This window comes from Triticum aestivum, chromosome 3A (genome assembly GCF_018294505.1).
Source record: "Triticum aestivum cultivar Chinese Spring chromosome 3A, IWGSC CS RefSeq v2.1, whole genome shotgun sequence".
Taxonomy (NCBI): Eukaryota; Viridiplantae; Streptophyta; class Magnoliopsida; order Poales; family Poaceae; genus Triticum; species Triticum aestivum.
The window spans coordinates 493,333,174-493,343,198 of NC_057800.1; the positions used below are offsets into that span (position 1 = coordinate 493,333,174).

At 43.5% G+C, this 10,025-nt stretch overlaps 1 long non-coding RNA gene across 1 annotated transcript; it reads left to right on the forward strand.

Annotated features, from left to right (window-relative positions):
• The first annotated feature begins 4,284 nt into the window (after positions 1–4,284).
• Positions 4,285–6,111, forward strand: LOC123058486 (uncharacterized). Its single transcript, XR_006427218.1, has 3 exons — positions 4,285–4,390; positions 4,947–5,051; positions 5,253–6,111. It is a non-coding gene; the product is annotated as an uncharacterized lncRNA (long non-coding RNA).
• The last annotated feature ends 3,914 nt before the right edge of the window (positions 6,112–10,025 follow it).

The following is a 10,025-nucleotide window of genomic DNA, read 5'->3' on the forward strand; positions in this document are numbered from 1 at the left end:
ATACAATTCTAGCATGAATAATAAACTTTTATCATGACATATAAGGAAATAAATAATAACTTTATTATTGCCTCTAGGGCATATTTCCTTCAAGGGGACAGTGTCGTCCACGTACCCTCGTAGACCGTTAAGCGGAAGTGTTATGACAACGCGGTTGATGTAGTCGTACGTCTTCACGATCGACCCATCCTCAGTACCGAACGTACGGCACCTCCGCGTTCAGCACACGTTCAGCTCGGTGACGTCCCGCAAACTCATGATCTAGTAGAGCTCGGGGAAGAGTTTCGTCAGCACGACAGTGTGGTGATGATGTTGATGAAGCTACCACGGCAGGGCTTCGCCTAAACACCACTACAGTATGACCGAGGTGGATTATGGTGGAGGGGGGCACCGCACACGGCTGGGAGAGATCTTTGTGATCAACTTGTGTCTAGAGGTGCCCCCCTGCCCCTGTATATAAAGGAGCAAGGGGGAGGCCGACCGGCCCTTGTTGGCGCGCCTAGGAGGAGGAATCCCTCTCCTAGTAGGAGTAGGATTCCTCCCTTTCCTACTCCTACTAGGAGGGGAAAAGGCAGGGAGAGAAAGAGAAGGAAAGGGGGCGTCGCCCCCCTTCTCCTAGTCCAATTCGGACAGGGGGAAGAGGGTGCGTTGCCTGCCCTAGGCCGGCCCCTCTCTCTTTCCCTTATGGCCCAACAAGGCGCATTAGCCCCCGGGAGGTTTCGGTAACCCCTCTGGTACTCCAGTAAAATCCCGATTTCACCCGGAACTATTCCAATGTCCAAATATAGGCTTCCAACATATCAATCTTTATGTCTCGACCATTTCGAGACTCCTCGTCATGTCTGTGATCATATCCGGGACTCCGAACTACCTTCGGTACGTCAAAACATATAAACTCATAAAATCGATCGTCACAGAACTTTAAGCGTGCGGACCCTACGGGTTCGAGAACTATGTAGACATGACCGAGACACGTCTCCGGTCAATAACCAATAGATGCTCATATTGTTTCCTACATATTCTATGAAGATCTTTATCGGTCAAACCACACAACACTATACGTTGTTCTCTTTGTCATCGGTATGTTACTTGCCGAGATTCGATCATCGGTATCCAATACCTAGTTCAATATCATTACCGGTAAGTCTCTTTACTCGTTACCTAATACATCATACCGTAACTAACTCATTAGTTATCATGCTTGCAAGGCTTATAGTGATGTGTATTACCAAGAGGGCCCAAAGATACCTCTCCGACAATCGGAGTGACAAATCCTAATCTTGATCTATGCCAACTCAACAAGTACCATCAGAGACACTTGTAGAGCACCTTTATAATCACCCAGTTATGTTGTGACGTTTGGTAGCACACAAAGTGTTCCTCCGGTATTCGGGAGTTGCATAATCTCATAGTCATAAGAACATGTATAAGTCATGAAGAAAGCAATAGCAGTAAACAAACGATCAAGTGCTAAGCTAACAGAATGGGTCAAGTCAATCACATCATTCTCCTAATGATGTGATCTCATTGATCAAATAACAACTCATGTCTATGGTTAGGAAACTTAACCATCTTTGATCAATGAGCTAGTCAAGTAGAGGCATACTAGTGACACTATGTTTGTCTATGTATTCACACATGTATTATGTTTCCGGTTAATACAATTCTAGCATGAATAATAAACATTTATCATGAAATAAGGAAATAAATAATAACTTTATTATTTCCTCTAGGGCATATTTCTTCAATATGTGGATGACATATTGTTGATCGGAAATGACACGAAATTTCTGGATAGCATAAAAGGATACTTGAATAAGAATTTTTCAATTGAAGACCTCGGTGAAGATGCTTATATATTGGGCATCAAGATCTATATAGATAGATCAAGATGCTTAATTGGACTTTCACAAAGCACATACCTTGATAAAGTTTTGAAGAAGTTCAAAATGGATCAAGCAAAGAAAGGGTTCTTGCCTGTGTTACAAGGTGTGAAGTTGAGTCAGACTCAATGCCCGACCACTGCAGAAGATAGAGAGAAAATGAAAGTCATTCCCTATGCTTCAACCATAGGTTCTATCATGTATGCAATGCTGTGTACCAGACCTGATGTGTGCCTTGCAATTAGTTTAGCAGGGAGGTACCAAAGTAATCCAGGAGTGGATCACTGGACAGCGGTCAAGAACATCCTGAAATACCCGAAGAGGACTAAGGATATGTTTCTCGTTTATGGAGGTGACAAAGAGCTCGTCGTAAATGGTTACATCGATGCAAGCTTTGACACTGATCCGGATGACTCTAAGTCACAAACCGGATACGTATTTATATTGAACGGTGGAGCTGTCACTTGGTGCAGTTCTAAGCAAAGCGTCATGGCGGGATCTATGTGTGAAGCGGAGTACATAGCTGCTTCAGAAGCAGCGAATGAAGGAGTCTGGATGAAGGAGTTCATATCGAATCTAGGTGTCATACCTACTGCATCGGGTCCAATGAAAATATTTTGTGACAACACTGGAGCAATAGCCTTGGCGAAGGAATCCAGATTTCACAAGAGAACCAAACACATCAAGAGACACTTCAATTCCATCCATGATCAAGTCAAGGAGGGAGACATAGAGATTTGCAAGATACGTACGGATCTGAATATTGCAGACCCGTTGACTAAGCCTCTCTCACGAGCAAAACATGATCATCACCAAGACTCCATGGGTGTTAGAATCATTACTATGTAATCTAGATTATTGACTCTAGTGCAAGTGGGAGACTGAAGGAAATATGCCCTAGAGGCAATAATAAAGTTGTTATTTATATTTCCTTATATCATGATAAATAACTAGAATACTAGGCCCGTAGGGGATTCAATTACCTGGTTTTTTTGAACTTTTTTTTACTGCCCTTGTTTGAGCGACACGTGTGCACGGTGGTTTCACTATTGATTTCATCTTTTGCTTGGTGGGGTTGTTTAGGCACGTTTGGTTCTGTGCGCCGTTGCCATGACAGGTGTCCTTGTGACGTTGACTGCCTATTCCATCGATGGACACGTTGCCTTCTGGGCTTTTCTGGTGGGTCTCACGTTGCCTTGAGCGGTGGTCTTTCAGATGAGTCTCCTCTTGCGCGAAGACTCGAGACGAGTGTAGTGCCACCGGTTGGCCGCCGTATATGCCTATAAAAGGGGTCTTCTCCTTCGTGGCGGTTGCTGCCTCGCCTCCTCGATCGCCTCCTCACCCTACTGTCCCATCTACCCTAGCCTTTCAACCCCGATCTTTTGTCCGTGTGGAGCTGGTGGCAGGCGTACGGCCAAGGAGACGAAGCAACGGTGGTGTGCCACCGCCACCTCCGATGCACAGCAGCCACGGCACCACCGGCACAAGATTCGCTTGGGGAGCACAGCCGTCGAGCAAGAGAGGCCCACCGGCCATGGCCGACCGGACAGATTAGAGGCGAGGTGGATTCTGCCGGCAAGGCCCTCTTCCTTTTCTCATGTTCTGCATGATCTGAGGCGGGAGGCGCTGAATCCTTCCCGACTGGCCTTCTTCCTCCTCGATTTGGACCTTCTTTCCGGCCTCCGCTCATCTCCGGCCCGTTATCGTTCGGTTCCCATGACCCGTCCACCGATGGAAGACCGCGGCCCCGCATCCTCTGAACGTCGCAGTTCTTCTCCATGAAGACTGTGCCCTTCATAGTCTGACGGGGCTTCGTGCTCTTCCTGCACGAGGAAAATAGCATATGGTGTCGTCCATGGCGTCGTCGCTAACTCTAGCACGTCAGAGATGACGGGCCACCTGACAACGAGCTCAATTGCTCTGAACTTCAGCCTGCATTGCTTGGACCTTTTTATTCAGATGTCCAATTCTTATTTTCTGATGTGTTGTGTGAAGGTTTATGGCGAGGAGAGGAGAAGTGGTCGTTCGGGTTCTGCGAGAATGGCATGTGCAGGTAACTCGGAAATTCCGGATTTCGATATTCTATTTACATCCGAGAGGAGGAGAAGAAGTGTTGCACGGTCATATTTTATTTCAGAGTTAATATTCCATAATTGTATGATGAATTGAACCTGAACATTGAAAGTGGCACTTGCAAAACACAAATTTTCAGTTTTGATTGATACTTTATGAAAGAATATGTTGGCGGACATGGCAATACAGTTTCATGTCGACAACCACTCCAACTGAAGTATCTGTGGTAAGAATATACTAACTGTCTGGGCCTCTGGATGTAGTTAGCCTCATCTGTAATATATTTGCGCTTCATACATATACTAACTAAATGTTGCACGGTTGATCTAAAAAAAGTAGCACTACTGATCTACTGTATGTAAGTATTGCAGGTTCATGTACACTATTGTTTGATAAATTGGTGGCAAATAGCTGTGTGAGCTTCATTTGGTCAGGTATTTTTTGATATCCTACTTTCATCTGGTATAACTGCATGGGCTGTAATTGTTTACTGCATTTTGCATGACATACTTTATTACTGTATCGTATATATTACTTGTATTTTTTGTGTTTTCTTATTGCTTCTTTGCTACTGATTTCGCCACAACAAATTTTATTTTGTTCTCTGGCGCAAAACCTTTACTTGACCTGATTTGTCAAGCTATCCAGCTATTGTCTTATATATTACTCCCTCCGTCCCATAATATAAGAACGTTTTTCACACTAGTGTAGTGTTAAAAACGTTCTTATATTTTGGGACAGAGGGAATATAACACAAAATGCCATGTTAGAATGACCCTTGATTTCATCAGACCCGGATGGTTTTAGTTTGTCATGATGGTTGGCGAAGTAGCTTCTGACCAAGCTATACTATGATGATGAGTAAAGTCAACATTTTTGTTGTTGCAAGGATCACAGAGAAAGAAATCACTATTCAATAGACAGTTGATTGATCTTCTGTAGCATCTTTCTTATAAATTAGTTTTGTTCATAGCCAGTTCCTCTTTCCAGGTTGTTTCGACTGCATGATGCATGAGACATGGATTCCTAAGGATTGTTCAAGTGCATTCAGTGTTAACGGATGGAACACAGATTAGCCTTGGCCACAATGAGCAGGTGAGTCTTATCATCTTGCATCTTCGTTACATCTCATGCATCACTCTCTTTTTTATTTCCTTGTCTCCTCTGATTTCTTAGAAAAGAACCACATGTTGTTACTTGAAAGAGGCAAAGGTCTCAAAGATCTCAAAGTTCCTTCTTCATTTTTGAGGTTGGCAGTCCTAAACTTCACACAAGTATGTTCTCTTGTGTCCACAGAAGGAGTACAATATGGGTGACTGCAGGTACGTCCCCAGGGACACCGCTACGTCACTGTTGAAGGAATCACAGTTGTGCTGGAAGGTCCTGCCTTCCTGCTTGCTGTGTCTGCCTTCTCATCTTATTTTATGATCGTTTATGTGAAGAAGCAGCAGCAACTTGATTTGTTTTCTTGCGTAGTAATATGTGAGCTGCATTTGCAGACATATATGGGTCAAGTCACTCTTTGTTAGTTAGATGTTGTTAGTGTTTTTCTATCAGACATGGTTCTGCAATGGGGTTGACTGCCTAAGGCTCACTCAGATTTTGGACTTGCTTAATAACTGCTTCCTTTCATTAAGATGTGAGGTCCTGATCCCAATGACAGAGCATCATCGCCCTCTGAACTAATGTTCATGCGAGTTCATTGTTTGATTTTGTTGAACCATGCAAGTTCAAAATTTGATGAAGCCATGCAACTGGTAGATGCATCAACAAAGCATATATTTGCAGTGTTCCGAAGTACCGTGTTCCTTCTTTACTCAATAAAATTTAGTGTTGTATTTGCCTGGTATAAGAAAGATAGCGCAATGCCGACAGATAGAGCTTTATTTGCCGGGTATTAATTTACACACAGCAGGCTGAGGAGAACACAGATGCACGGCCAGCTGCGCGGATTAGCCGATGGAACCAATAACAGGGGAAAGGACGGAAAATAGGAAGGAGATGGTCAGATTGGCAGCTAATCAATTGTTTTTAGGCAGCACTAGAGAATTAATGAATGCATGATGTACAATTTTCTCTGATTTTCTAACAAATGTGAAATGTTGCTCAACTAATATTTCAGATGTAAATTAATATTCAGTCGCAGAAATTGATATATGTACTTCCTTCATTTTCTGCTATCTTTTTCTACTATGTGTTCATGCCTTCAAGTCCAGATAGACAACTTCATAACAATTGTTCTTGCAATTTAGATCTATTTTGTATTTTTTCTACAAATTAATACAATGAAAGTTTACTTGAAAAGATTGTATGAATAGCATAAGCACACTATTATTTTGATGTCTCATCATGCTTTCAAATTCAAAGAGACAACACTATAGCAATTCTGGTCGTCAGGCTCGATTTGTAATTTACTTTAGAACTACTGTATGAGGGTTTTAACTTGACCAGACTGTGCATGAACAGCATATATACACAATATGATCTCTTCTGCTGTCATGTTGAAACAAATTAACATGTACTCCCTCCGTCCGAAAATACTTGTCATCAAAATGGATAAAAAGAGATGTATCTAGAACTAAAATACGTCTAGATACACCCTCTTTTATTTATTTTGATGACAAGTATTTCCGGACGGAGGGAGTATATCGTATATGCGAAATTGTAATACACCCGAAGACCCGTAATCAACATGTGTATATATGAAAAATCATAATACCCCGAAGACCAAGCTGTCTCTGCCCTCTGTGATCGGGAGAAACCAGCAAGCTCCAACTTCTACCCTCTGTCACGATATCACTGAGACAACCCAATAGGCAATTCCACCTCAGCTCCAAATATTGCGTTATAAAGATGAATAACTCTATCTAATTGTACTTCCCAGTTTCTTTGTATTCACGTTCGTATTATGTACAATTGTCATTAATAAACAATTAGTAATAAACAACCAGGGACAATTGTCTCTCACATCTTGTACAAGGCTACTCAGCCGCACAAGAATGGAATAATCAGCCGCACAAGAACGGAGTAAGACAAGGAAAAGGAATTACAAATACAAAAACAGTAAAAAGCAAGCCTTGTCAAGGCGAACAAGAACCCTCAAAAAAGTTTGTCTTCAATTTTGAAATATTTTGCTAATCTGTCTAGAGTCAGAACATGCACACAACAATAAGTTTAACATTGTCTTCATAGGAAACAAACCACCAAAAACAAGAGCAGAAGAAATAGCTTCATATCTCTATCACTACGTCACAGAAACAAACCCAGCTAGAGGCCAGCTGGAGGATCAACATCTCATGTCTAAGAAAAGCAAAGAGCTTTGCAACTCTGCATCCAGTACTCACTATCACTACGTTTTGTAGATCACTTATGTGCATGTACCAATTAAATGTACCCTTTTCCTGTATGATCTACTTTGTCAGAAATCAAGCCTTTAATTGATTTATCAAATATTACAACAAACTAAATTGCTTCTCAATCCATGTGGCGCGGCGTGCCGCCGCGCACTACCTGCTAGTGTTTATTATTCATGCTAGAATTGTATTAACCGGAAACTTAGTACATATGTGAATACATAGGCAAACAGAGTGTCCCTAGTATGCCTCAACTTGACTAGCCCGTTAATCAAAGATGGTTAAGTTTCCTAGCCATAGACATGTGTTGTCATTTGATGAATGGGATCACACCATTAGCTTAGCACTATGATCGTTTAGTTTATTGCTATTGCTTTCTTCATGACTTATACATGTTCCTATGACTATGAGATTATGCAACTCCCAAATACCGGAGGAACACTTAGTGTGATATCAAACGTCACAACGTAACTGGGTGATTATAAAGATGCTCTACAGGTCTCTTCGATGGTATTTGTTGAGTTGGCATAGATCGAGATTAGGATTTGTCACTCCGTGTATCAGAGAGGTATCTCTGGGCCCTCTCGGTAATGCTCATCACTATAAGCCTTGCAAGAAATGTGACTAATTAGTTAGTTGCGGGATGATGCATTACGGAACGAGTAAAGAGACTTGCCGGTAACGAGATTGAACTAGGTATGATGATATCGACGATCGAATCTCGGGCAAGTAACATACCGATGACAAAGGGAACAACGTACGTTGTTATGCGGTTTGACCGACAAAGATCTTGTAGAATATATAGGAGCCAATATGAGCATCCAGGTTCCGCTATTTGTTATTGACCGGAGATGTGTCTCGGTCATGTCTACATAGTTCTCGAACCCGTAGGGTCCGCACGCTTAATGTTCGATGATGATTTGTATTATGAGTTTATGTGATTTGATGACCGAAGGTTGTTCAGAGTCCCGGATGAGATCACAAACGTGACGAGGAGTCTCGAAATGGTCGAGACATAAAGAATGATATATTGGACCATGTTATTCAGACACCGGAAGTGTTCCGGATATTTTCTGGTAAAACCAGAGTGCCGGAGGGGTTACCGGAACCCCCGGGGAAACTAATGGGCCACCATGGGCCTTGTTGGAGAGAGAGGAGGGCAGCCAGGGCAGGCCGCGCCCCCCCTAGCAGTTCAAATTGGACAAGGGAAGGGGGGCGGCGCCCCCCTTTCCTACTCCCTCTCCCTCTCCTTCCTTCCCCCTCTCTCCCTTTTGGTGGAATCCTACTAGGACTTGGAGTCCTAGTAGGACTCCCCTCTTGGGCGCGCCCTAGGGGTCGGCCGGCCCTCCCCTCCTCCCTCCTTCATATACGTGGGGAGGGGGGCACACTAACACACACAAGTTGATCTTTTAGCCGTGTGCGGTGCCCCCCTCCACAGTTACACACCTCGGTCATATCGTCGTAGTGCTTAGGCGAAGCCCTGCGCCGGTAACTTCATCATCATCGTCGCCACGCCGTCGTGATGACAAAACTCTCCCTTGGACTCAACTGGATCAAGAGTACGAGGGACGTCATCGAGCTGAACGTGTGCTGAACACGGAGGTGCCGTACATTCGGTGCTAGTCGGATCGTGAAGACGTACGAGTACATCAACCGCATTGATAAAATGCTTCCACTTTCGGTCTACGAGGGTACGTGGACACACTCTCCCCGCTCGTTGCTATGCTTCTCCTAGATAGACCTTGCGTGATCGTAGGATTTTTTTAAATACTACGTTTCCCAACATACTTGTGGGTCATCAATGTCGCACGATGCATCTCGGCCTTTGGATTCATCACACCACCACCACTAAGCTCGTCGCATACTCTAATGCCGACTAGGCCGGCTGCCTCAACACACGTATGTCTAAAGAGACAAAACACCGACTCTCGGTCTTGTGTCGAGGCGTAGTACCGAGCGGTCGCCAATGCCACAGAGTCAACGTGGCTATGCCAGCTTCTCAGCTAACTCCATCAATCTCTAGCGCGCACCACTATAGTCTATTGCGACAACATCATCTCTATGTACATGCCGAGCACCTGATGCAACATCAACGCATGAGGCATATTAGATCGATCTTCACTTTGTGCGAGAGCATGCCACGCTTGGTGAAATACGCGTTCTTCATGTGCCACAAGCTCGCAGTCCACTGATATTTTGACCAAAGGTTTACCGACAGGCGTCTTCCTCAAACTCTAGTCCAGTCTCAACGTCGGGGAACCCAAAGTTTTGAACAACTCATGCACTATGTGCACATGTACAACCTGCGTGATAGGCATTATCGGCTAGTGTCGTTGTACTCTCTCCCTATCCCCCTCTCTCGTGCAATTGTATATATAAGCACACAATGCCAGTTGATACAATCAGGAAAGAGTTTACACCGCCTAACTCTCTTAGCCATATGTGAAGCTTTCCATGAAGCTTAGATAGGCCACTTGCACATTTTCAGGGTCTAACTCCCCCGCATTTTCATTCTAACTTTCTTTTTTTTTTAGAAAATTTTCAATCTTAACCATGACAGTCAACTTAACCAACAATGGTGTTAAAAAAACTTAACCAACAACGTGCTTTTAAGACATCTCACCACTCATGTCGAACGGTAACCAACAACGTGTTGAAATGAACCCCGCTAAAAAACATGTTGAAGCAAACAACTATATAGAAACTTCCCCGCAAA